The sequence below is a fragment of the Dasypus novemcinctus genome, chromosome 17, assembly GCF_030445035.2.
Source record: "Dasypus novemcinctus isolate mDasNov1 chromosome 17, mDasNov1.1.hap2, whole genome shotgun sequence".
NCBI classification, from domain to species: domain Eukaryota; kingdom Metazoa; phylum Chordata; class Mammalia; order Cingulata; family Dasypodidae; genus Dasypus; species Dasypus novemcinctus.
The window spans coordinates 86,423,260-86,449,184 of NC_080689.1; the positions used below are offsets into that span (position 1 = coordinate 86,423,260).

Consider the following 25,925-nt stretch of genomic DNA (forward strand, 5'->3'; position numbering starts at 1 on the left):
CCTCCTTTTCCCTGTCACTGCCTTGGGCAACTCCAGTGGCCACTGTCTCCACATCAGTGATATAATTTCTTCCACTGCTAGAGCCACAATAATTCCGTAGTCGAATACCGGTAAGTCCACTCTAGGTCATATTTCATTTCCCAATCCTGAGGACTCTGGCATGGCGATGCCCACTTCACTGCAATTGACAGCAGCTTTGTCCGTTTTTTAATTGGGTTGTCTTTCATTCTATATATGTCGACCTTCACGATACTTTATATTTTCTAGATAGAAAACCCTCATTGGATATATGGTTTCCCCATATATCCTTCCATAGAATTAGATTGCTTTTGCTTTCATTATAAAGGCATTTTAGGCACAAAGGTTTATAATCTTGATTAGGTCTCACTTATCTATTTTTCTTTTGTTGCTTTTGCTTTGGGTGTAAAATCTAAGAAGACATTGCCCTGGAGAACTCCCTCCCACCCATGCATTCCCAATCAATGATACCTCACTCCAGAGTTTCCAACAACTGAGGGAGGGCTGAGTTCCCATTCCGGGAAACTCTGCCCCACTCCCCACTGGAGCAGCAACAATACCCAAGTACAAGGGCAAAGACCAGTGAAGAAGGATGGTCCAGTGATGGGCCCTTGATACTGATGACTATGTTTATGGGCCTAAGTGCTTTAAATTACAAGTAGGCCTAAACTGTAGGGTGCCTAAGAATTACATCCCAAGAGCCTCCACATTGCTCAAATGTGGCCACTCTCTAAGCCAAACTCCACATGTGAGTGCATTACCTTCCCCCCAGTGTGGGATATGACTCTGGGCATGAGGCTCCCTGGTGCTGAGGTATTACTACCAACACCTGCTGGTGATGTACCTAGAAAAAGACCTTGAATAAAACGGGTAAGTGGTAAAGACAGATGAGTTTATATGGCTAAGAGACTTCAAAATGAGTTGGGAGGTCTTCAGAGGGGTTGCACTTATGCTCATCTCAGCAGGATCTCAGAGACAGCCAAAGTAGGTACAACCCCAGGGAAGGGTCCTTCTGAGGGGTACAGACACACCCAGGTTCTCTGATCATGACAGATGGCTCTGGAGTTCACTGCCTCGTCAGTGGAATTTGTGCTCCTGAGTGTGGAGTTGGATTCAGATGTGACTTCTCTATGCATGCTTCTTCTGTCACTTTTCCCTTACCTGTGATAGGTGCTGGGTTTGGTATATGCTCAGGAGACTTGAATCTCTGGACTGCCTATATGCCAGCTGGGCCCTGGGCCTCAGCAGAGTTGTAACACTTACTCTCCTTTTCTTTGGACTTGCCCATGTCAACTAACAGGGAGGTGAGGATAGTCAACCACTGCACCAGGGAACCAAGAGAGTGTACAAATGCAAGCGGGAGAATTCCATCCATCAGCCATGTGGGATCTAAGCCCCCTTTTGATTTTAAAGTTGGAGTGGACATGGCCATCCCAGGGTCCTCAGGATGCAGGAATAAAATAGAATGGATTTACTGGTATTCTCCTATAGAATTGTCATGACTCTAGCATTGGAAGAATTAAATTATTTCATTGATGTGAAGACAGTGGCCATGGGAGTTGCCAAAGGCAGGGACGGGGGAAAAAGAGGTGTGATATTGGGGCATTTTCAGGACTTGGGAGTTCTCCTCAATGATATTGCAGGGACAGATGCGGGCATAATATAACCTGCCATAACCCACTGAAAGGACTGGGAGTGAGTGCAAACTACAAAATAAACTATAATCCATGCAGTGTAGCAATGCTCCAGAATGTGCTCTTCAAATGCAATGAAATCTACTGCCCTAATGAAAGAAGTTGTCGATTGGAAGGAGTGTGTGTGTGTGGAATGCAGTATATGGGAACCTTTATATTTTTTAATGCAATAATTTCTGTGATCAATGTATCTTTAAAGTAAGAATGATAATAATAAAAAATATTTTTAAAAAACAAAACTAAATATTGCCCAACTCATGGTTCTGAAGAACTTCTTAAGTTTTCTTCTACAAGTTTTATGTTCCTAGTTCTTTTAAGTCTTTATACGTTTCAGTTAATTTTTGTATATGATATGAGATAGTTGTCCTCCATCATACTTTTACATATGGATGCCCAGTTCTGCCAGCATCAGTTATTGAAGAGACCATTATTTCCCCATTGAGGGTACCTGGCATCCTTGGGAAAAATCAATTGGCCATGAAAGTGAAGGTCAATTTCTGAACTCTCACTTTGATTCCATTGATCTATATATTTATTCTTAGGCCAGGACCATGTTTTTATGACCACTGCTGCTTTGTAATAAGTTTCAAGTCAAGAAAGGTGTGTCCTCCAACTCTGTCTTTCATGATGGTTGTGACTTTTCAGGATAGCATATCCTTCCAAATAAATTTGATGATTGTCTTCCATTTCTGCAAAGCTGTTTATTGCAATTTTCATTGGGATTGCATTGAATCTATCATTCGTTTTTGGTAGAGTTGATATCTTGGCAATATTTAGCCTTCCAATCCGTGAGCATGCAATGTCTTTCCCTTTATTAGGTCTTTGATTTCTGTTTGCACGGTTTTGTAGTTCCCATACATAAGTTCTTTACAACCTCGGCTATATTTATTCTGAGATAGTTGATTTAATTGTAATTGGAAATGGATATTTTTCTTCATTTCCTCCTTGAAACGCTCATTACAATCATTCACAAATATTACAAATTTGTGGGTGTTTATTTCATAGGACATCACTTTGCTCAATTTCTTTCTTGCTCTAGTTAGTATATTTGTTGTAGATTTATGAGGCTTTCTATACATGGAATCTTGTGGTTTGCAAATAGTGAAAATGTTACTTCTTCCTTTCCAATATGGATGACTTTTATTTATTTTTCTTCTCTGCTTGCTCTAGCTAGAATGTCCAGTACAATGCTGAAGAGCAGTGGTGACAGCGGGCATCCTTGTTTTGCTCCAGATCTTAGAAGGAAAGCTTTCGATCTTTCACCATTCAGTATGATGTTTGCAGTGGTTTGTTCCCTATATGCCTGTATTAGTCAGCCAAAGGGGTGCTGATGCAAAGTACCAAAAATCTTTTGGCTTTTATAAAGAGTAATTATTTGTGGTAAAAACTTACACTTATAAGGCCATACAGATTCCAACGCATGGCTGCTTCCCAACCAAAGTCAATTGCCATGTGTTGAGACAAGATGGTGGGTGTTCTCTGCCTCCTTGTTTCTTCCTCTTAAGGCTGCCCGCCCAGTTTCTTCCAATCTCAGCTTTATGCTGGCATAGGGCTTGTCTCTCTGGGCAAGCAATCAGGCAAATGACTCATCTCTCCTCAGGGCTCCAGAACTGACAAAAGTTCTCTGTTCCTTGTCTTCTTCTCTCTTCCTGTGTGTTGTCTTGAGTAAGAGTCCTTGATAAGGGGGTGGGTACTCAAACATGAGTCACACCCTCCTGACTTGGTTGAATCAAAGCCCACATTTCACAGGTCAATTTTTAAAATATATTTTTATTTATTTTTAAAAGATACTTAAGATTACATAAAATGTTTCATAAAAACAATATAAGGGATTCCCATATGCCCAACTCCCCACCCCTCCCACTTTTCCTCTCATGAACAACTTCTTTCATTAGTGTGGTACATTCTTTGCAATTGATGAACACACTTTGGAGCATTGCCACCAAGCATGGATTATAGTTTACATTGTAGTTTACATTCTCTCCCACATAATTCTGTAGGTTTTGGCAGGATATATAATGGTCTGTTTCTGTCATTGCAGTGTCATTCAGGACAATTCCAAATCTTAACTGGTAATTTAGTTAAAGACCTCTGTGGTGAATCTAAGGCAATCAAAGTGGGTTACACTCAGAGGAACAGGCCCATTTACAAAATAATGTCTTTCGGGGGTTTACAAACATAATGACGCTTGGGAGGTCCATTGGTTATTTCAAACTGCCACAGTGTTCATTCTCGTGTAGAGGGCATTTCCTTTTATTCTTACTTTTCTAAGTGATTTTATGAGGAAAAAAAACAGGATTTTGTCACATGCCTTTTCCACGTAAATTGAGATGATCATTTTTGTTCCCTTTTTGTCAATATGGTGTATTATATTAACAGATTTTCTTTTTTTGGAACCACGCTTGCATAATGGGGATAATTCCACTCCTTTTTATGACTAAATAATATTGCAATCTATGCCTGTATGTGTGCGTGTGTGTGTGTGTATACCATGTTTTGCTTATCTATTCATTAGTTGATTGATAATTTGAGTTCCTTCCATCTTTTCACAATTCTGGATAATGGCCTTATGAACACTGGTGTACAAATATCTTTTCATGACCCTGCTTTCATTTCTTTAGGGTATATATCTAGTGGTGGATTGCCAGGTCATATGGTAGTTCTATACTTACATCTCTCAGGAATCCCCAGTCTCTCTTCCATAGCCACTGGCCTTGAAAGAGTGTTCCTATTTATCCTCATCCTCTCTACATGTTATTTTCTGTTTTTAATAGCAACCATTTTAGTGAAAAGGTATCTCACTGTGGTTTCAATTTGCATTTTCCTAAAGGCAAATGGTGTTGAGCATCTTTTCAAGGTCCTTCTGGCCCTATGCTTATCTTCTGTGGAGAGCTGTCTTTTCAAATCATTGATTGGAGGTTTTTGATGTGGATTTCATCTCTTTACTTGTAACTGCTCTGTTGAGACTTTCTTTTCTAGAGTCACTGTAGGTTGCTCATGTGTTTCTAGGAATGTATCTATTCCGTCTAGGTTTCTAAATTGTTGGCATACAATTGTGTGCTCTTAAGATCTGTTACAGCTTGATGTTCTTTTGTGACTCTCAGAAGATCAAGTAATTAAACTATACATGCCTGTGAGCGTGTGGTTCTTTGATTGGACTGCATGATTTCAGAAATAGAACCTCACATGTATGTCGTATTGATTTTTGACAAGTCTTCCAAATCCACTCAATGGTGGAAAGAATAGCCTCAATAATGATGCTGGAGAACTGGATATCCATATGCGAAAGAGAGATGGAAGACCCCTATCTCATATCATGTACATAAATTACCTGAAAATCTATAAAGTCTTAGAAGAGGTAATGTTGGGAGCAGTCAATATGAGTATACACTGAGTTCAGCAATGCCAGCAACATGGCCGCCAGAGCAGAGCCCACTTCCTTGTTCTTCTTTGTCCCTGCTCCTTTGTTCTCCGTTTCCCGCCACTGCCCAGACTGATAAGGCAGTGTGCAGGCTCAAGGCGTGAGACTAAAGTCTGCCTTCCACCCCAGCAACAGCAGCTACCAATCCCTAAACCCTGCCACTTACCCCAGCAACAGCGACAGCCAATCCCTAACCTCCACCTCTCCCTATTCACTGCCCCTTCCCAAGAGTATATATGCTTTGTTCCCTCAATAAAATTTTTGCAGCTTGATCAGAACACTGTCTTGCTGTCATTATTCGTGTCTCTTGTCCCACTGTTCTTTCTTGGCAGGTTTAGAGCCCTCATTACCGTCCCACGGGCCGGGACAAGGTAGAAACATTAAACTTGTACAAGAAAACATAAATACGGCCTTCAGCATCTTGTGTTAGGAAATGTTTTCTTAGAATTTATACCAAAAGCACAGATAGGAAAAGAAAATAGATGAATGAGACCTCACCAAATTTAAAAACTTTTGTGCCTAAAATGACTTTACCACAAAGACAAAAAGTCAGTTAATTCCAGGGTAGAAAATATTTGTAAACCATATATCCAATAAGGGTTTTATTTCTAGAATATATAAAGAACCCTAAAGTTCAACAAACAGTGAAAAACAACCCAATTAAAAAATTGGAAAAAGACTTATGTCCTTCAAAGATGATGTATAAATTTCTAGAAAGCAGGTGAAAAGAGGTTCACCATCATTAATTATTAAGATATGTTACTCAAAACCAAAATAAGATACCATTTCATACCTACTAGAATGACTGTTAAAAAACACAAAACTGAAAATAAGTATTGGAGAGGATGTGGAAAAACAGTAGTACCCATTCATTGCTGGTGGCAAAGGAAAATGGTCACAGGGCAGCAGTTGGACCTCGCAATATGGAGAATACATTCACTCTGAAAATTCTGCGATGACTCATTGGTATGGTTATCTTATGATACATATATGGCTCATGGTTCTAACAGTCACTCTGTGCCCAGTGAGATTTGAAATTGGTAGCAGATGGAAAAGCTCCCACATTCATTCCTATGGTTCATAGAGATGGGAAATCTCAATTGCTGCTTGAGAGATATGATCACTGACCTACTTAATTAATCCAACCCCCCCAAATATGGTTATTTTTTTCATAAAATATTCTTTTCTTTCTTTAGTTTATCATCTCCAATTTGTCCTACAGACTTTTATATGTGTTTTATGCTTCTCTTAGTGTTGAATATATATATTAGGTCCTTCTGTCAAACTCATTGCCTTAAAATGAATCTCCCTTTAGAGAAATTTAGTATTTCTTATGATTTTCTGTATCTTTCACTCTCTTCCTCATGGCCATGTCCATTGTGATTTTTTTTTTTACCAAGGAAGGATGTAGTCATTTATTTATTTCAGGTTATATAGTAAATCTGGAATTACTGTGATCGAAAGTGAGACATTTCACATGATGAGAAGTCTGAAAGCTTGTTTTTAACATACTTTTCAACTTCTATTCATCTTGAAATGAGTATATAACTAAGTATATGTGGGGTCTGTTCCTTCCATTCACATAATTAGTTTTCCAAAACTAAAAACTTGAATTTCTAAATATCAATTTATGAACCAACATGCACATTTGCTTTTATCCTTGTGGGCTAATCTAAAATTTTCATTTTTACATAGTTATATATCAATGCTTTCACCTATCCATTTTCCTCCATAATGGTAAGTGTTGGGAAAAGAGAGGACATTTTCTCCACTGTGCAGTGAATAGTCTTTCAATACACAGTGATATTCAGAAAATTAGTTCAATTAACTCATAGCAATTGATAGATAACCAAGTACTTAGGCAGTTTCCACACTGAGAAAACATAATATATATAGATAAAAGAGAAATAGAATTTGCCAGTGGATAGCCCAGTAGGTCAATTTTTGTTTGTTAACAAACATTCATAAACAGAAGCACATTGTAAGAGTCAAGCATTGTTACATGAGTAATTCACAAGGTGCATTTCTAATATACTGATAGTTACTCTCTATCTTCCCATCTTCCACAGGTGATCCGTTGGAGGAACTTCCTAATTCCAGGGCAGATGTGTAGAATCCATATAAGACCAAGGTAAGACTTCCTTTCTTTGTTTGAAATTGATGTGTTACTTTCTAGGTTTCTTTTTCAATCAAGTTCAGATTTGAAAACCTGATTATGTAAATAATAGAATTCAGTACTGTCTGATTGTGGGTAGTGGGCATAGATAGACTCTCTAACTAACAGATACCTGGTGACAGAGAGGCTTCAGTTTTGGTGGCCTCGGGTGGGAGACTCAAAGATAGAAGACCTTTTCCTCAGTGACAAAGTTTCCTCTTTGGATTAATAATTTTTGAATTGCCTACCAAAAAGGAAGAGAAAGAAATAACTTTTAGGAAATTGTGCATCTTTTCAAATGGTGTCCTCTACTCTTGATTTTGTGTTCTTTGACTCAACCATGGTTTCTCATCTGATTTTCTAGAGTAACTAAGAAAGCAAAAGACCTGTGTAAACAGTACACAGCATGATCTGATCCTCATATGTTCTTTCTTTCATTACAGGTGGCCTCAAGAACAAGAGAAAAAGGTGTGTATTTGGGGATCTCTCACAGGCTGAGGATAGAAAAGGATGGAAATCCAGATGAGTCCCATTGGTTTTTCCTTGATGGTTTTAGTGGGGAAAACTGGTGTAATTCCAGATTCCATGTGAGAGTAAGAATTGGGGTGTGGTGAGAGAAACCGATCTCAAGTGTAAGAATTTGAACGTTTCTGAAGTCCCTGGAAGCAACTCCATTCCACTTCAGTGGTATGGATTTGTTTGAATTAGAGTTAAGGGATGTCAATGAACAAGTCTACATCATATTATTGTATATCTGAGTATATATATGTGAGTGTGCTTGTATTTCTTCATACTAGACAGTGTTATGTTTACACAGGAAAATTATCACTGTCAACTCTGACAACAAAATACTTCCTTCTGACCACAGCAAAATTTACTATACTAACTCACTGAACTCTGATCAAGCCATATGTGGTGTCTGTGTTTACTATACACACACATCAGATGGAAAAGAGAGGCACAGAGACAACTGTCAACAATGTTACTAGCTTCTATGGCTTAGAGCTAAGATATGTACCCAGGCATGTGGCCTGAATGTTAAAACTGTAAACATGCACTTAAAACTCAGACATGGTAATATTACACAACATACATGGGAATACTAGACAAAATTAGCATCTGTTCATGTATTTGAAATTTTGCAAGCCTGTAGAGTACCCAACCACTGCCCATTGTTACAAGATACTGCCAGTATAACATAACCCAGGGCCCTTCTCAAAGCATCTCACTGTAAATTTCCCATTCTTTTTGCCATCCACAGATCTAAGAGTTCAAGGTCAACACTTAAGAAAGTCAACATCTGTTAGAGTTGGGTCACTCTTTATTCCCTGATGAATCTAATTATAATTGGAGAGATACTTTAGTATATTTCATAACATTATTTTCATGAGGCCATGAAATGCTCCAATCTGACAAGCCATGGGCCTCACATACAGCAGCAGGTAAGAAATAAAAATCCCCCTGGGTTATTTTGTCCCCCAAAATTCTTTTTTTGCCTGTGTCAGTCTTTTTGAAGAGTCTTGTCCACCTGGATTAGAGACCCTCTATGCTCAACCTATGTCTACTCTCCTGAATGAGTGCTTATTGCCGGTGTAGATAGAGTGCCAGATCATTTCATGAATATACACACGTAACAAAAAAGGAAGCCAAGAAGGAAACTAGTATATGAAAAAGAGCAGTTACTTTTAAATGTTAGGATTTCAATATTTTAATTTTCAATATTTGATGACCTTTATAATAACAGTTTACTGGTTAAATACAATAAAATATTGTGCCCAAAATTCAATAATCCAGTTCCCCAATTGAATTTAAAATTTCATTAAGTGATGACAAAAGCAGAGGCAGCATAAATGGATCTGTGTAAGGTGGTTTTGGAAGGTGTAAAGAAGCTATTGGAGGTTAGGCTATGCTTGCAGCCAGATGGAGTTATGGGACATAGTGTCATAATGCATATTTTAGTATTTACACATTTGTAGATTGTGTTTCTAATCCCTTCAGATGCCTTAGTTAGAAATATAAGGAAACTTTTTCATATTTTCCCTCAACCTTTCCTTTACCTATCTTTTATTTTATTTTACATTTTCTGGTTATGAAACATCAATAATGATCAATTTGATCTATTTTTTTCTTTGTGTTTTACATCATAAATTAATTTTTTAGATGGTTTACATAATAACACAAATTAGACATTTAAGGTGTTTCATTGTTTTGTTGCAGCAAAGTCAGGAGTACTGAATAACAGAGAAACTCAAATCCAGCACTCAGACATGGAGGAACAGATTTATTACATGTGGGCCCAGAGTAGAGTCGATGTCCAAATTCTGAGCCCCATTTTTCATTTTCTGTAGGTTTATATAGGATTTCAGGTGGGATCGGCATAACTTTTGCTAATTGGCTAATGCACTGCTTGGCAAATTTTGCAGGCAGGGTTTCAGAAGCAGAATGCAGGTGCAAGGCTGCACTTTTAAAGGCTGATTTACAGATGCAGGGGCAGAAATTACTTGTTAGATATTCTCCTGCTAGGCCATGTTTTCACAGACTGATTTACAGAAGCAGGGGCAGGGGTCACTCATTTGATGTTTTCCTGCAAGGTCATATTTCCCTGAGGAAGATGCATGTTACTCCTATTTCTGCTGTTAATAGGTCTAAGGCTCTCCTGTTTTGCAGGGCTACTGTGGCTAGTGAGTTGACTTGGCTCTGGAGGGAGACTGTGGAGTCAACAACATGTTCTATGCCCTCATTTAATTCTCAGGAGAGTTTGTAATAAAAGTTGAAGGAAGAACCTAATCCTCCCAGTCCAGTTCCTATTTCTGCAACTATACCTGCTCCTATAAGGGTGGTGGCAAGCAATGTTTGTTTGGCCCACTCTTGGTGCATGTTAAGGGCTTGTTCTACCTCATTTTCAGTATATACTGACACTTTTGGTGTTAAGAACACCATGATGCAATTCCCTGTCCAATTGGCTTCTAAGCATCTATATGCAGTGCTCCCACATAGGAAGAACAATCCTGGGAGGTTACACTGGGTCACGTTGTTTGCTAGGGTTTTACTGGCAGTACATAAGTTTGCAGGGATTTTCCCAACCAATTCTGGTGTTAAATCAGAGTTTTTCCCCAGATAGCAGGTTATGTTGTTTTGATTGCCTTCTGAGAGAACTAGCTGGATGTTGAGGGCCATGGAGCCAATAGGGGCAACTACATTTTTAATTTTAGCTAAGGTTTGTTTGGGGGTCCACCCTGGAGGAGATGGGGTGCCTACAAGGTTTTCTCGAGAGGGGCAGGCACAGTCGACAGATATTGGTGTCCAGGTGAGTGTTAAGGAGGAGGGTATTAGTGGTGTTGACTAGCTGCTCCACCTGCTGAATGGGGGCTATGAGCTGAGTAAGTTGGCGGAGTCATTTGAGGTTTGCCCACTGATATAGATATTTGGGACCTTTGGCTAGTCAGATGAGTTTGGCGCAGATCTGTTTTAGGACTTTTTCCTGGGCTTGGTTGTGCATTCCGCCCCCATCAGACATGTCTATTTGTGGGCGATAGGTCCAGCCTACAGTTTCCCCTGGTTTACCCCAGGTTTTGCAGTTGGCCCAGTGTTTCATTACACCCATCCAGAACTTTTGCCCATTTTCTGAACATAGGGTAAGAGTTTGGATATCGTAACATTTTGCTGTCATGTAAGTGTAATATTTAAAGGCAGGCACAGGAGACCATTTTTTCTTGAGCTGCTTTAGCCTCTGTGTCGCAGTGGATACTATGGCCTTGTAGCACCCAGTACAGTGGGGGTAAGCATTGGCAGTGGCCCCAAGCCAAGTGAAGAAAAACAACTTAAAATAGCAAAGCATCCCACAAGACTCAAGTACACTATTAAGATTAGTGTCCTTTCAGCTACACTCCAGTCTCTGGGAGGTGTAGCTTCCAGTCCAAAACAGGAAGCTGAGCAGTCCAAAGAGTAGTAGGAACCACAGGGAACAGGAGTACATCTAGTTGGGTGATGATGATTCTCGGTGGCTCTGGGCAATTAGGATTTTCAAGGAAGAGTCAGGTACAGGGTAAGCTATCCAGTAGTCTTGATTTTTTTTTTTTAAATTGAAGTGTGCCCTTTTAACTCTAGTATGATGAATCCAAGAGACAATACCTGAAACTTTAAGAGCAGTGGAGTTACAAGGATAACAGTATGTGGGCCCATCCAGGTGGGCTGGAGGGGCTCCTTTTCCCAGTCTTTTACCCAAACTAGGTCTCCAGATAAGTGTGGGTGTACTGGGTGGCCTAATGAGATGGGATCCGAGACAGGACAGTTTTGTGTATTTGGGCCAGGGTTTATCCTTGTTGTTGGCTAAGTTCCCTTGAAGGAAAATATTAGGACCAGAGAAAGTGAAAGGGGTAAGAAAAGAAAAATATAATAGTAGTATTGATAGTGAGTGTTCGCAAAAGAACCATGTGAGATCTAGGAGAATGGATATACCTATAATGAGATCGTAAACTGAATATGGGAAGGAATATAGTATGAGTTAAAAGGTCAGTGTGGTCAGCAGAGAGGGATAGAGAAAAGAAAGGACAAAAATATAAAGAGTGAATAAAAGATAGAAAACAGAATAGAGGTATTAGAGATAAAAAGTCAGAAATATTGGCGACTAACCAAAGAGAGGTGGAATGTAAGAGAAACAATAAATGATGGAGGCTAGAAAGATGTGAAGGAAAGGGAATAGCATTGGTAGCCAAAATCAGTACACACAGAAAAGAGGAAATTGAGGATGAGGAAGCACAGCAAAGAAGAAGTGTTGCCTGCAATATCTAATATTAAAAAAGAAAAGAAAAAAGAAGATAATGAAAAAAAAAGTAAAAAAGAAGGGGGAAAAAAACAAGCAAGAAAAAAAGAAAGGAAAAAAAGAAAGAAAAAAAAGGGCCACGGTGGGATAAAGAGGAAGGAAAAGCAGTAAACAAACCAAAAAAAAAAAAAAAACACACACAAAACAAACAAGCAAAGCCTTAAGCAAGGAATGCTCTTTGCAATTGAATAAACTGCTTAGGAGTCTGACCTTCCCCCTTTTTCCCTTCCTCACTTCCCTCTCTCCCAAGGTAATATGAAGGCTGTGTGAGGGTTCCGGTAGGACATTCAAATGGGCCCCTGGTGAACCAATTCACCTCAGAAAGTAATGTCTCTTAATTTCTTGAGAGAGAGCACCCACCTCTTGCCAGGGACCCTAAATATACTATTGGAAGCCTGCAAAGCATGTCTTACTGTCCCTCTCAGGTGTGCTACAGGGGGACTAGTTAATTTTTTGACTCCACCTTCTCTCAGACCAAGTTTCCTATCTCCGCAGGGCATTTAGGTAAATCAGGCTCTCTCAAAGAATTTGCCTCTCCTCTCTTCCTAGCCTCTCCCCAAGTCAGCTGATATGCTCCTCCAAACTCAATAAAATGGGGGACTGGATAATTGAACCCACACTCCTTGGACCCCTCTGTACCTCCCACCTAAACCCTCCCATTCTTGGAGATAGTCCATGACAAGAGGACAAGGGCAATGCCGGATTTCTGGGAGGGCTGGGCTTGAGAAACAGAGGCCCAGGAGGATGTGGAGTTGGGGTACGTAAGTCTGTGAAATGTGGGTTGCAGGGGTTCAGGAAACACAGGCTTGGGGTTCACGTGTTTGGGGAACTTGGGGCTTGGGAATGCTGCTGTGTGACTGGTAGTTCTCAGGGAGCACTGAGGCCCTTAGTCCTAGGGGGAAGGGATTTGTTTTCCCATGGCTTCCTAGTTCAGTGTTAGAAACCCACAGCTTTACCTTGAGGAAGCCCTAATTTTGTGGCAGTATCTCTAGATTGATGTCCAGACACCTCCTGCTTTGTAGGTTCCTGAAACAGCCCACTCTGGCAGGATTCTGTCACCACTTAGCTGGTCCTTTTGCAGGAGAGATGATGATGGTGCACGTATTCGGACACCATCTTGTACCACCTCCCCTCCCTCTGCTTCTTATTTGTAAGCATTTCTTTGTAGCACTTCCCTTTCTCCATCTTTATAAAAAAATAAAAAAAAATTTCTCCAACTTCCTCACCCACTGTATTTTAACTTTGCACACATTTGCAAATCTACCATGCATCTTGAATTAACTCATGTAACTCTGAATTGCCCAGGCAAGCAGTTGTGCTGGAAGGCAGAAGCCTTGAACCACACTGTATGGAGGGGCTCCTGTGAAATTGTTTCTAGGCTGGGCTCTCCCCCAACAGGTTTTTTCCTGCACATGTCACTCTGGAAATGCAAGTGTGTTCTCTTCCCTGGAGTTGGCTACACTTTTTTAGGAGGAGGAGCATATTTATATTGTTTTTTTTTTCCCTGGGAATACACAGAAGGAATTCAAAATGTAAAAAAAAAAAAAAAAGGAGGAAGGAGGGGAAAAAGAAATGTTAGTGTGGAGTGGTAGGATGAGGAGAGAAAGGAAAACAAGTTGACATGCACTCAGATGACTTTTTTTAAAGATTTATTTATTTATTTCTGTCCCCTCCCCCACCTTTTCTGTTATCTGTGTCTATTTGCTGTGTCTTCTTCCTCTGCTTCTGTTGTCAGCAGCATAGGAAACTGTGTTTCTTTTTGTTGCATCATCTTGTTGTGTCAACTCTCCATGTGGGTGGCACCATTCCTGGGCAGGCTGTACGTTCTTTCACACTGGGCAGCTCTCCTTACAGGGCGCACTCCTTGCAAGTGGGACACCCCTACGTGGGGATACCCCTGCATGGCTCGGCACTCCTTGCGCGCATCAGCACTGTGCACGGGCCAGCCCCACACGGGTCAAGGAGGCCTGGGGTTTGAACCACAGACTTCCCATATGGTAGACAGATGCTCTAACTGCTGGGCCAAGTCTGCTTCCCTCAGATGACTCTTAACTTACTCTTTGACACTACAGGAAATTCAGCATTCCTGAACAGTTTAGTGGACTGGATTCACTTGTGTGTGAACATGGAGGTGGAGATAAGAACTGGAAGGTAAAAATAAGTTCAGGTAAATGAAGCGTGTCCTGAGAACCTCTCCTCAGGGACTAGTAACCCTTTCAACATAAGCCCTAAGATTGCTCAGTTATAGCTTCCCAAGACACCTTAATTTGGAGGAGAGGGTTCTAGCCCTGTTCAGGACCAAATTTTGACCTCCAATCCACTTAAACTCAACCAAGTCCCTCCCTTCGTTACTGAGTTCTGTGAACACTGTTGAGTGACCTTGAGTGCCACCAATTCAGGTATCTTAGAAAAGGGTGAGTTAGATTGAGGTAGTTTGCCTGGGCAGATAATACCATTGGCTAGTTGGTATATACTCAGTAATTGACTGTCTCAAGTTTAGGTGGCTAGAAGTAAAGTCTAGGTATTAGCCTGGTGATATATTCCCTGAAGCTGGTGGCAGCTTTCCAGCAAACCCTTACTTGACCATTCATTTAATAATATATCTATACATGTCTCCTGCTCTGGCTCATGAATTTGTCTACACTTCCTCTCTTTATAAGGCCTTCATGCATATTGAATTAAGGCCACCCTTAAGGGATAGCACATTGGCATTCCCTTCATTAAGAAGATTCTTGATGATCCTGTTCATGTATGAGTTCACATCCCTAGTAGTGGAGGTGAGGATGATACCATGGCTTTATGTCCAGACTTCATTCAATTCATAGTCAGAAAAAAAATGATCTGGGGTATTTCTCATGCCAGTAGGGCTATCTGTAGCTCTATTTTCTATCTCGGTGGGACCGGACTCTTTTAACTCCCTAAGCCATGGGGTTCTGAGCCTCTGTAGTTCCCTATTCACATCCAGGTTTAGCTCATGCACCTTTTCTCAAGCTGTAGTTCTTTAGAAGTTATTTATGCAAGTAGGATTCAAACAAACATAAAACCTGAATGATATTTCTCTTCAGAGCTTACTTGGGATGACAAAAGTAGGTAAGATTACATGTCACTAATGTCCCCTTATTTATTTTGCAATACTGTTATTAATAGAATAACTTTTTTTACATTATAATGATTAGTGTTTTAAATATTTACATGTTGGAATATCTTAATGTAAGAGAATGTATGTTTTTGGTATCACAGTATAATTTTTTAAAAAACAGAATGCACAGGTAAGCTTTGTGTTTGATTTAGAAAGAAAATGTTAATTAGGAAAAGTAAGAGTTCTAGGAATCTCTCCTTTCATAATGTGAAACTTCCAAGACTGGACTATGCTGAGGGTCAGGGTGGAGGGGGCAGGGTTATCACTTCCATGCATGTCCCTTCCATGCATGTCCTGTCACCTGGCCCAGGTAAATAGGACTCTGTCTTTCCTTCAAGAATACTTGAGCCCCACCTTTTCCTCTGCATCAGTTTCACTCTTCAGAGGACATTCACCTTAAGGGCATCCAATCTAGCAATCAGGTCAAATTCCTTTGCTTGGAAATTTAGAGAAACTGTCATAGACTACACTAGGAATTCAGTGCCTGCTGGATCTGGCTCCTGGGAATATCATGGACCAAAGATCACTTCTCCAGGGCCTGAGGTGACTTTTGGGTCCTACAACCCATTGCGGAGAAATCCCAGCTCTGGCCATCTCTGCACCATCCCATGGATTCCAGATCCTGCATTTGTATTACAGATCCTACAACTGACAGCTGCAAATCTCTTGCGCTGGAAGCCTCAGCCTGAGGCTGAGAAGAGTTGGAGATCTTATGGTGTTTGGAGATGCCTCAGTGCTCACCTTTTTACTCTATTCTGAATCAGCCAATTTACAGACAGTCGAGTTTCTACTTCAAAAGTTTTAGGTGAACTTGTAGAAATAGGTTTTAATTTTACATATCTTATTAAACAGCATTTGATCTTTGCTAGTTACATTTATTATTTATCAAATAAATACATACATAGAAACACAACCTAAACAAAGTTAGAGCTATATAAATTATAATCATTTGTCTCCATATTGACTCCCAGGAGGGTCACACACCCACTCATAGAATCCTCATTGAGTGTTAGATGAATAAATAATTGCAAATTGGGTGCTTATCATCTGTTCACCTGTCACTATGTTTTAGAAATTTAATTTACTGAAATCTGTTCACTAACCTGGAAGGGGCTATGTCAAAAATATTAACCTTAGTCTAGCAGGATAATTTGAATTTCAATATCTTTTTGACTTACATTTCAGTGTTGCTGGGTATAAAACCATGATTCACATTTCTTTGGACAGATGTTACTCCATTTTCATCTGGCACAAAATCATGCTTTCAAAAATGGTGATGAGATTCTAATTACTTTAAATAATGTGTATAGTTATTCATTTTTTCTTTAGTCTGGATAATTTTCCTAGAATATACCTTGTCTTTAGTTCTTTTAAGTTAATGCTCAGCAAGTACTTTTGATAGGCAACTTCAAAGAATTTCATTCCCAAAAAAAACCAAATTATAATTTTTAGCATTTGTTTCATGTCTTTGCTTTGGTGTACTGGTTCAGGGACTTCAGTCTTCCTCATCTATACTGTTCCTCATCTATTGACATATTTTTTTCAAATCTTTAGCATTCATTGTTTAATTTCTTTTCAACGCTTCCCACTTTAGACCTTCTCTTTTTTTACTTAAGCATTATATTGTCACACTATTTCTTATCAACTGTATTTTGATTTTGAAATTATATTTTCCATTCTTCTTATTCCCCATGTCTTCCATTTTTCTTGAGTTCTGTTTTACATTTATGATATCTTATATATTTTTTCATTTTCTACATGCCTTCCATCTTCTATTCAGAAAGTACATTTCATTACATAATATAGCTCATGAGGAAAAACTTTCATTCATTTGTTGCTGTACTTACTCCTTTTCTCCCTATATTACCTTGGTAACTGAAAATAACATGAATTTTTTTTCTGTTGGTATTCATACAATTAAAAAAAAGAATAGAAGTGGATTCAAAATAACTTTCCCAACAACAAAGGTTTGTTTCTCTTTGCAGATTTTTTATTACATTTTTTCATATGAAAGCTTTCCCACTGATATTTCCAGATTCTATATTTCTACCACTCTTAAAAATGGTTCTCCACTCTCAATACCTCTATTGAAACTTTTGTTGTCCATTTTCTTTCTCTGACTACTGAATATTCCTTTTAACACGTACTCCTCTCTTGAAGTGAAACATATATTACCACATTGCCAAAATCTAGTCACTCTATAAATGTTGATATAGATTCAAAATCAATTATCTAGAAGTTATTTTCAATTAGATAACTACATTTTATTTCATGCCTTGTCTTATTTTTATATATGTATATGTATTTCATTCCTACAATCATTAGATTTCAGTTTCTTAAATTTATTTTATATGGAAATTACTTTGTTTTTATACTTTATATTAGAGTTATTTGAGTACAGAGTTGTTAACTTTCTTTCCATTCAGTTTTAAATCAATCTATTTTTATACATATTTGGTTTCAGCAATGGCAGTTCTTCAGGAAATTTTAAAAAATTCTATTGCTATGGATTCATAACCACATAGGTTCAGTGTCTTCTTGATCTGGACTAGAATATTACCACCATATAGTTTTATAGCTATCGGGCACACACAGAGACATCCCCCAAAGTAATCTTTATATTTCCCATTGTCCCCAAGGATTGTCCTTAATACTTCCCTTCCCTCCATGAAAAATACTGTTTTAAAAATATCTCTAGAAAGAACATGTTCATCTAATATGGTTTCCTGAATTTTTAAAATTTAAGAACACATCAAAACATTTCAGGCATATTCTACCACAATCTTTTTATTATAACCTGAGCATAAGGACATTAGTAAGAATTAAGCTCTCCAAAATCATAAAAATGTAGGTCTTTTACAATTAGCTCACATTCTGGTATTTCAGAAATACACTCACAGGTTTCCTATATCCTGGGACTTTCTGCTGCTCATGGACTAGGTGGTCATTGTGGAAGTCCTTCCACCCTGTTAACAGCTCTATTTATATGACCCAGGGTAAAATTAGACTCAGTTGTGAAATACTGGAAGTCTTTTGCATGAGGTCATGAATACAATAAATTAGCTCACTTTCATCACTGCTATTCAACATTGTACTGAAAGTGCTACCCAGAGTAATTGGGGAAGAAAAATAAATAAAGCTATCCAAATTGGAATGAAGAAGGAAAGCTATCCTTATACACAAATGACATTATCCTTTATATACATAATTCAAAAGAATCCACAACAATACTACTGGAACAAATACAGACATTAAAGCAAACACATTGTATGAGAAATACACACAAAAGTCAGTTTTGTTTATATAATATGACAAAAATTAATATGAAATGGATTTTTTAAAAATCTATTCAATTAGCCTATAACAAATAAAATACCTAAGAGTGAATTTAATGAAAGGGTAAAGCAACTGAAAACCAGCAAAGATACATGAATAAAACTAAAGAAGACCTAGGAAAACAGACATCCATCGTGCATGGTTGGCAAAACTCAACAATGTTACAATATCAACACTAACCACAGAGAACTAGATATTCAATATAATAGTTATAAAAATCCCAACGCCCTTCTATTTCTTTTTTTAATGGAAAAATTGATTCTCAAATTACATGGCATCAATAAGTGGCTTGAGTAGGGAAAAAATCACCTTTCTCTTTTGTGAGGTTGGAACAGATTAATTTATATGACATGAGGAGATCCTTCATTGAGATATGTCAGACTTAGATATATAGAAATTTGTGGAATCCTCTGAGAATTATTGGGTTCACAGAAAATGGGGTTGTAATTCTCCCTCCGAATGGAGGACAACTATTCTCTTATAAGTCTCCTGGAGACTAAGAGGCAGGATGCAAAATATCTCTAGGAAATATGCTGTATCTCTCCTTTGGGGCATTTTCATTGAGGCTGGGGGCAGAGTAGGTTTCTCAGAAGGAAGTAGAAGTCTTGAAGGAAACAATACTTCACCATATCCCCTCCTCTCTATACACTAAATCACAGGACCTGCAGTGAGTTAAGCACAAACAAGTCATTCAGCATCACTAGTGACTAGTTAAATTCATATGAAAACTAGAAGGTTTCACTGCTACATCTTTTGGAATGGACAAGATCTGGGAGAGCAAGGACTTAAAGAGTAACAGTGCACACAACAGGCTGCTCAGAAATTTGTTCAGGTCTTTAGTCAGGAAAACAATTGTTGTCCACCTCTAGGCAAGCTCTGATACCAGTGATTGTACTTTTCAACTCCAGCATTTCAACTTCAGTTGATTTTATACTTTCTACTCTCTATTGATAGTCTCCATTTGGTAAGACATTATTCTCATATTTTCCTTTTATTCATTGAACATATTAAAATTGTTAATTTATTATCTTTGTAAGTTAAAAATCTGGCTTCCTGAAGGATAGGTTCTATTAATTGTATTTTCCCTGGTGTGTAGGACATTCTTTTTTGTTTCAGTGCATGCTGTGAAAACTGGATCCTTCAAATATTTTAAGGTGGCAAGTCTGGAAACCAGATTTTCAGGAATCTATGGTTTGTAGTGACTTCTTGTTTTAGTTATTTGCTTCTTTAGTCACTATTTGGCACTAAGTTTGTGAAGTCAGTATAATTTTTCATGTATGTTCACTGAAATCTCTGTCCCAATAGCTTAGTGGTCAGAGAGTGAATGACAGAAAATTCCACATATGCCTAAATTCAACCAAAAATTTAAAAGTCCTTGCAGATATATTATATGTGTGCACTGGAACATGGCTTTAACACTAAGCCAGCTATTTTATGACTCCACAACCCCACACCTCCTGTTTGTACAAATCTTAATGTTCAACAAGAGATGATCATTTAGGACTTTCTCAGGCCTTTTCTATGCACGTGCCCAGCCCTTCTATGCACATAGTTTCTAGATACCCAGAATATATTGCAGCTTTTCAAAGTCTTTATTGGCCAAAGCACCGCAGTACTCAGCCTTCTTCCAAAGCATTTCTCTTACTCTTTTGCTGCCACAACTGTGATCCTGTGTGCCAAGTGGAACTAACTAGTCTATTTGCCTTTAATGTTTATGTTTTGTATGAGTACCTCCTAGCTAGCAGCCTGAACACTGGGAGAATTCTGAGTTACATGAAATAAATGCAATTATTTTAAAATCATAGTACTGTCAAGTTCTACTACCTAACATACAAAGACCTAAGTAAACCTGCTTCTTTCTCAAGGGTAAATACTTTCAAAAGAAACAGTCCTAAAGTAACCATAAAAGGGTTATCAGACAAATTTCCTACTATTTGTGTAGTCAGTGAGAAAGGTAAGATCTTGCAATGAGTGGAAAGATAGGAGTTCTCAGCAGAAAAACAGAACCAATTAAAACATGGAAATGAATATTTAGATTTGAGCACAACACACTGAACCTAAATTAACAGAGCCTAAAAGAACTGTACATTATTAAAATTTTTAATATTCATTCCAAAGATGGAAAGAGGGAGAAAGAAGTTGGTATAGAAAAAATATATGAGTTGAAAGTGATTGAACACCCTGCTACTTCGGAAAAACAGATTCACAAAGCTCAGAAAATATCCCCACGAGAGAATATAATCAAAGAACCAAAAATGGAGTCAAAGACAAAATCTTGCAAAGTGGCAAGGATAATGATCCACATTTCATGTTGGAAAATAACTATTTGAAGGACGGTGATTTTTGTGATTTCATACAGGCCAGAAGAGATTGAAACTTTAAAATGCTGAAAGAAAGGAAATGTTATTAACCAAGGAAAGTCTAGACAGCAAATGTTACTTTAGATTTGAAGGGAAAATTATGACAGAAGGACAGACTTGAGAAGCAAGAGAATTCATCAGCAGAGTACTTGCTCTATAAAGGTGTAAGAGGACTACTTCAGGCTGAATAAAAATTATGCAAGAAGGAACCTTTGAACTTCAGGAGTAAAGGATGAAGTATGGAAATGGAGGCTATATGGGTCAATGAAATTTTCCAGCATCAGAAAGTCCAGAAATGCAGGAGATTTGTGGGGCTTGGTTGTAGACTTTTGCACACCTGCATCCAGCTGTGTTTGTGCATGCTCTTTCCTGCATTGCATCCCAGGCACAGGTCAATCAGGATGGGATTTGCCTTTGACCAAATTTTCTTGCACCAAAATTATGTATCCATAGACACATGCTTTACATTGGCTCCTTATGGACAATTACCTGGCCAAGCTTTGCCCCTTCCACCAGCTCACAAATGCACCGAGGACCTACCAGTGACAATCGGAGATCAATCTTTTTTGCTCTAGAAGTGAAAAGTTGACACTGTGCTCTAGAGGTCAATGAGGGACTCATCCTTCCTGGGAGAAATGGGTCTCAGAAAAAATGCTCCGTTCCAATAGAACAGAAGCAGCCCTAATCAAATCACTCAGATGTATGTTTCAAAGTCATGTGATAAGTGAAATGCCATTTACATGAGCCCATACAATGCCACTGGAGGTTTCCCTTCAGTTCAGAGACTAAGAGTCCTGATCCTCACCCCACCAGGCTAAAGCAGAGTTTACAGAGAACCTGAGCTGGCCAGTAGAGTACAATCTATGCAGCCTTACAAGTAGCCCAGAGGAAGATTCTAAGAAAAGAGAGTTTATATCTGACGTCAGGGATAAAAAGAATTAAAGAAATTACCCACTCAAATCTGGCAATTTTAGTCTCCATGAAGTGAACCCTAATTTGGCTACCATAGAGGCAAGGGGATCCTCTGATGTTGTCACCATACCATGAGGCAATCAATTCCTTATTTAGATCTAGACTAGAAGAAGGGAGCAGCATTCCTGAGCATCAATGCATTGGGGAGGAGTAAGAGAAGACAATCTATATAGACTGCCATATCACCCACCTTTCAGTTCTTTGCCTCTGTTTAATATTCTATATCTATTTATAGAATCAACTTCATGAACTCACATCAATATATGCATTTTAACCCACATCCACAGGGATCACTGTGATTTTTGCATTTGCATATATGTAATTATTTTTGATATACAAAGAAAGCAAATGGGGTGAGACACAAGAAAGGACTGGATAGTAAGTTGAATTCCAAGGCTGCAGTGTGATTTCTGAATGGAACTGGCCATCTGTAGTCACATTTTATTGAATGAGTCCTTGATCTGTTTCCTTCTATTCAGAATTGCACTCACTGTCTGTTCCCTGCTGCTGTCCTCTCTGCTGGAAGAGGGTGAAGCCTTGTGAAAACTCATCATGGTGAAGCCTTTCTCTTTTGTCAGACTGTGATAGTTTAAAACATATCACATGGAGTGGTCTTTGGTTGAGATCTGGCTGACCTACATATGTAGGAATTGGAGGGATTTTCTGATGTATATAGGTGTTGACTGAGTATGGGCATGTAATTCTCCCATTTAACAGAAGGACATAATTCCCTCATATGTCTTATTGGGACTCATAGGGAAGGACAAAGTCTATCTCTAGGAACAGGCCTGGCTGTCTCACTTGAGGTTTGGGGATCAGCTGAAAGCAGGCGGGGTTATCAACAGGATGAGGAGGGATGTGAAAGAACAAATGACCCTCAGTGTCCCTTATACAGTGTCGAAGAAATCATAGGATCTGTAGTGAGTTCCTGAAATGAAAAAGGGTATGAAAAGGCATTTAATACCTCTTGTGATCAGTAAACATGAAATGAACTACAAGGTCTCAGATCCATGGCTTCCAGAATAGACTCAATTTGGTGAGGAAGGATCTGAGCAGGGAAGGTACATTCTTAGTGCTTGTGCACTCACTGCCCACTCTCAGACTAGACTCTTCAGGAAGGTGTGCAGATGGTAGTCAGGAAGAAAATTGGGGGCTCGCAGACTTTATACATAAAACCAGGTGTTTTCTTGATGGTTGGTCTGGAATGGCTGTGGTTTAGAGACACTTTGTGAGCAATGCAGACCAATGGTCATTCAAGATAGTCACTTGACACCCAGAAAGACTCAAGGCAAGAAAAAGATACACAGATGATACAGACTGAAGAAAAGTCAAACGTTTGGACTTTATCTAGACTATCAGTGGAATTCATGTAAGGGAAATAACACTCTTATTTAGGTCAGGGTTTGTAATGTAGAGCCAGGATTTTAGGTCAGTGTTTGGGCCCTTCTTTTGGCTCAGGAACATCTTCTGGGGCTTTGATTTTCACCACCAGTAACTTTGTGGGAGGAACATTTTTTTTAAAGGGAGGGTCCTAATATGCCACAGCTCAAATGGCAAACCAACAAGTCAAAAAATACGCAGAAACGCAATTAGGAAATATTTTGAGATGAATGAAAACAAATACACTACAAGCAAAACTATGGGATGCAATGAAGGCAGTACTGAGAGGGAAATTTTTTCCCCTCAATGATTACACTACAAAAGAAGAAAGGAAAAATCAAAGACCTAACTGCACACCAGGAGGATCTAGCAAAAAAGAACAACAGACTAAATCCAAAACAAGCAGAAAGAAATTACAAACATTACATAATAAATAAAAGAAATAGAGAATAAAAAACAAAAACAATAGAGAAGTATTAAGAAAACTAGAAGTTGGTTCTTTGGAAATATCAATAAAATTGACAAACTGCTAGGCAGACAAAGAAAGAGAGGAAGAGGATGCAAATAAGTAATTTCAGAAAAGAGCAGGAAACATTATACTGATCCCACAGGAATAAAAATGATCTTGTTCTTCTTTGACAAAGATAGCTAATGCAATATACGAAAACTGCATTGGCTTTTTGTAAAGGGAATTTCTTAGGGTAAAGACTTACAGTTCTGAGGCTGCAAAAATGTCCAAACTGAGGCATCATCAGAGATGCTTTCTCATCAAAGGTTGGCTGCTAGCAGAACCTGAAGTCCTGCAACATGGCAAGAGAAGGTGACAGCCTGTGTGTGCCCTCTCCTCCAGGCTGCATTCCCCTTGAGCTAGCTGTAGGCAATGAAGCATATGGCAGGGCTGGTCTCTTTGGCTTTGATATGCTCCATGGGTTTAACCTCTTGGCTATCAAGTTTCTTCAGCTATGGCAGCTAGAGATCTGAAGATCTTTCTCACATTGCAGGGTAAAAATGGCACCTGTCTTTCTCTGTTTGATCTACTTCTCTATGTACAATACAGGAGATACCAGCAAGAGTGTGGAGACCCAATCTATTTTATGCCTCACAGACAGCGTCCAATCGAACCACACGCTCACAGGCATGTATAGTTTAATTACTTGATCTTCTGAGAGTCACAAAAGAACATCAAGCTGTAACAGATCTTAAGAGCACACAATTGTATGCCAACAATTTAGAAACCTAGACGGAATAGATACATTCCTAGAAACACATGAGCAACCTACAGTGACTCTAGAAAAGAAAGTCTCAACAGAGCAGTTACAAGTAAAGAGATGAAATCCACATCAAAAACCTCCAATCAATGATTTGAAAAGACAGCTCTCCACAGAAGATAAGCATAGGGCCAGAAGGACCTTGAAAAGATGCTCAACACCATTTGCCTTTAGGAAAATGCAAATTGAAACCACAGTGAGATACCTTTTCACTAAAATGGTTGCTATTAAAAACAGAAAATAACATGTAGAGAGGATGAGGATAAATAGGAACACTCTTTCAAGGCCAGTGGCTATGGAAGAGAGACTGGGGATTCCTGAGAGATGTAAGTATAGAACTACCATATGACCTGGCAATCCACCACTAGATATATACCCTAAAGAAATGAAAGCAGGGTCATGAAAAGATATTTGTACACCAGTGTTCATAAGGCCATTATCCAGAATTGTGAAAAGATGGAAGGAACTCAAATTATCAATCAACTAATGAATAGATAAGCAAAACATGGTATACACACACACACACGCACACATACAGGCATAGATTGCAATATTATTTAGTCATAAAAAGGAGTGGAATTATCCCCATTATGCAAGCGTGGTTCCAAAAAAAGAAAATCTGTTAATATAATACACCATATTGACAAAAAGGGAACAAAAATGATCATCTCAATTTACGTGGAAAAGGCATGTGACAAAATCCTGTTTTTTTTCCTCATAAAATCACTTAGAAAAGTAAGAATAAAAGGAAATGCCCTCTACACGAGAATGAACACTGTGGCAGTTTGAAATAACCAATGGACCTCCCAAGCGTCATTATGTTTGTAAACCCCCGAAAGACATTATTTTGTAAATGGGCCTGTTCCTCTGAGTGTAACCCACTTTGATTGCCTTAGATTCACCACAGAGGTCTTTAACTAAATTACCAGTTAAGATTTGGAATTGTCCTGAATGACACTGCAATGACAGAAACAGACCATTATATATCCTGCCAAAACCTACAGAATTATGTGGGAGAGAATGTAAACTACAATGTAAACTATAATCCATGCTTGGTGGCAATGCTCCAAAGTGTGTTCATCAATTGCAAAGAATGTACCACACTAATGAAAGAAGTTGTTCATGAGAGGAAAAGTGGGAGGGGTGGGGAGTTGGGCATATGGGAATCCCTTATATTGTTTTTATGAAACATTTTATGTAATCTTAAGTATCTTTTAAAAATAAATAAAAATATATTTTAAAAATTGACCTGTGAAATGTGGGCTTTGATTCAACCAAGTCAGGAGGGTGTGACTCATGTTTGAGTACCCACCCCCTTATCAAGGACTCTTACTCAAGACAACACACAGGAAGAGAGAAG

General features: G+C 38.7%; 1 protein-coding gene and 1 long non-coding RNA gene across 5 annotated transcripts in view; one reads left to right on the top strand and one right to left on the bottom strand.

The window, feature by feature from the left end:
* The window catches only part of LOC139436771 (uncharacterized), a 151,324-nt gene extending 142,602 nt beyond the window's left edge, over positions 1-8,722 (top strand). For both annotated transcript variants that reach the window (XR_011646206.1, XR_011646207.1), the window contains exons 2-4: positions 7,203-7,264; positions 7,732-7,756; positions 8,550-8,722. This is a non-coding gene — a long non-coding RNA (uncharacterized lncRNA). The remainder of the gene's footprint in view (positions 1-7,202; positions 7,265-7,731; positions 7,757-8,549) is intronic.
* LOC131273796 (protein IWS1 homolog) overlaps positions 1-25,925 on the bottom strand; it is a 119,909-nt gene that overhangs the window by 25,390 nt on the left and 68,594 nt on the right. The gene's annotated exons all lie outside the window — the stretch shown is intronic.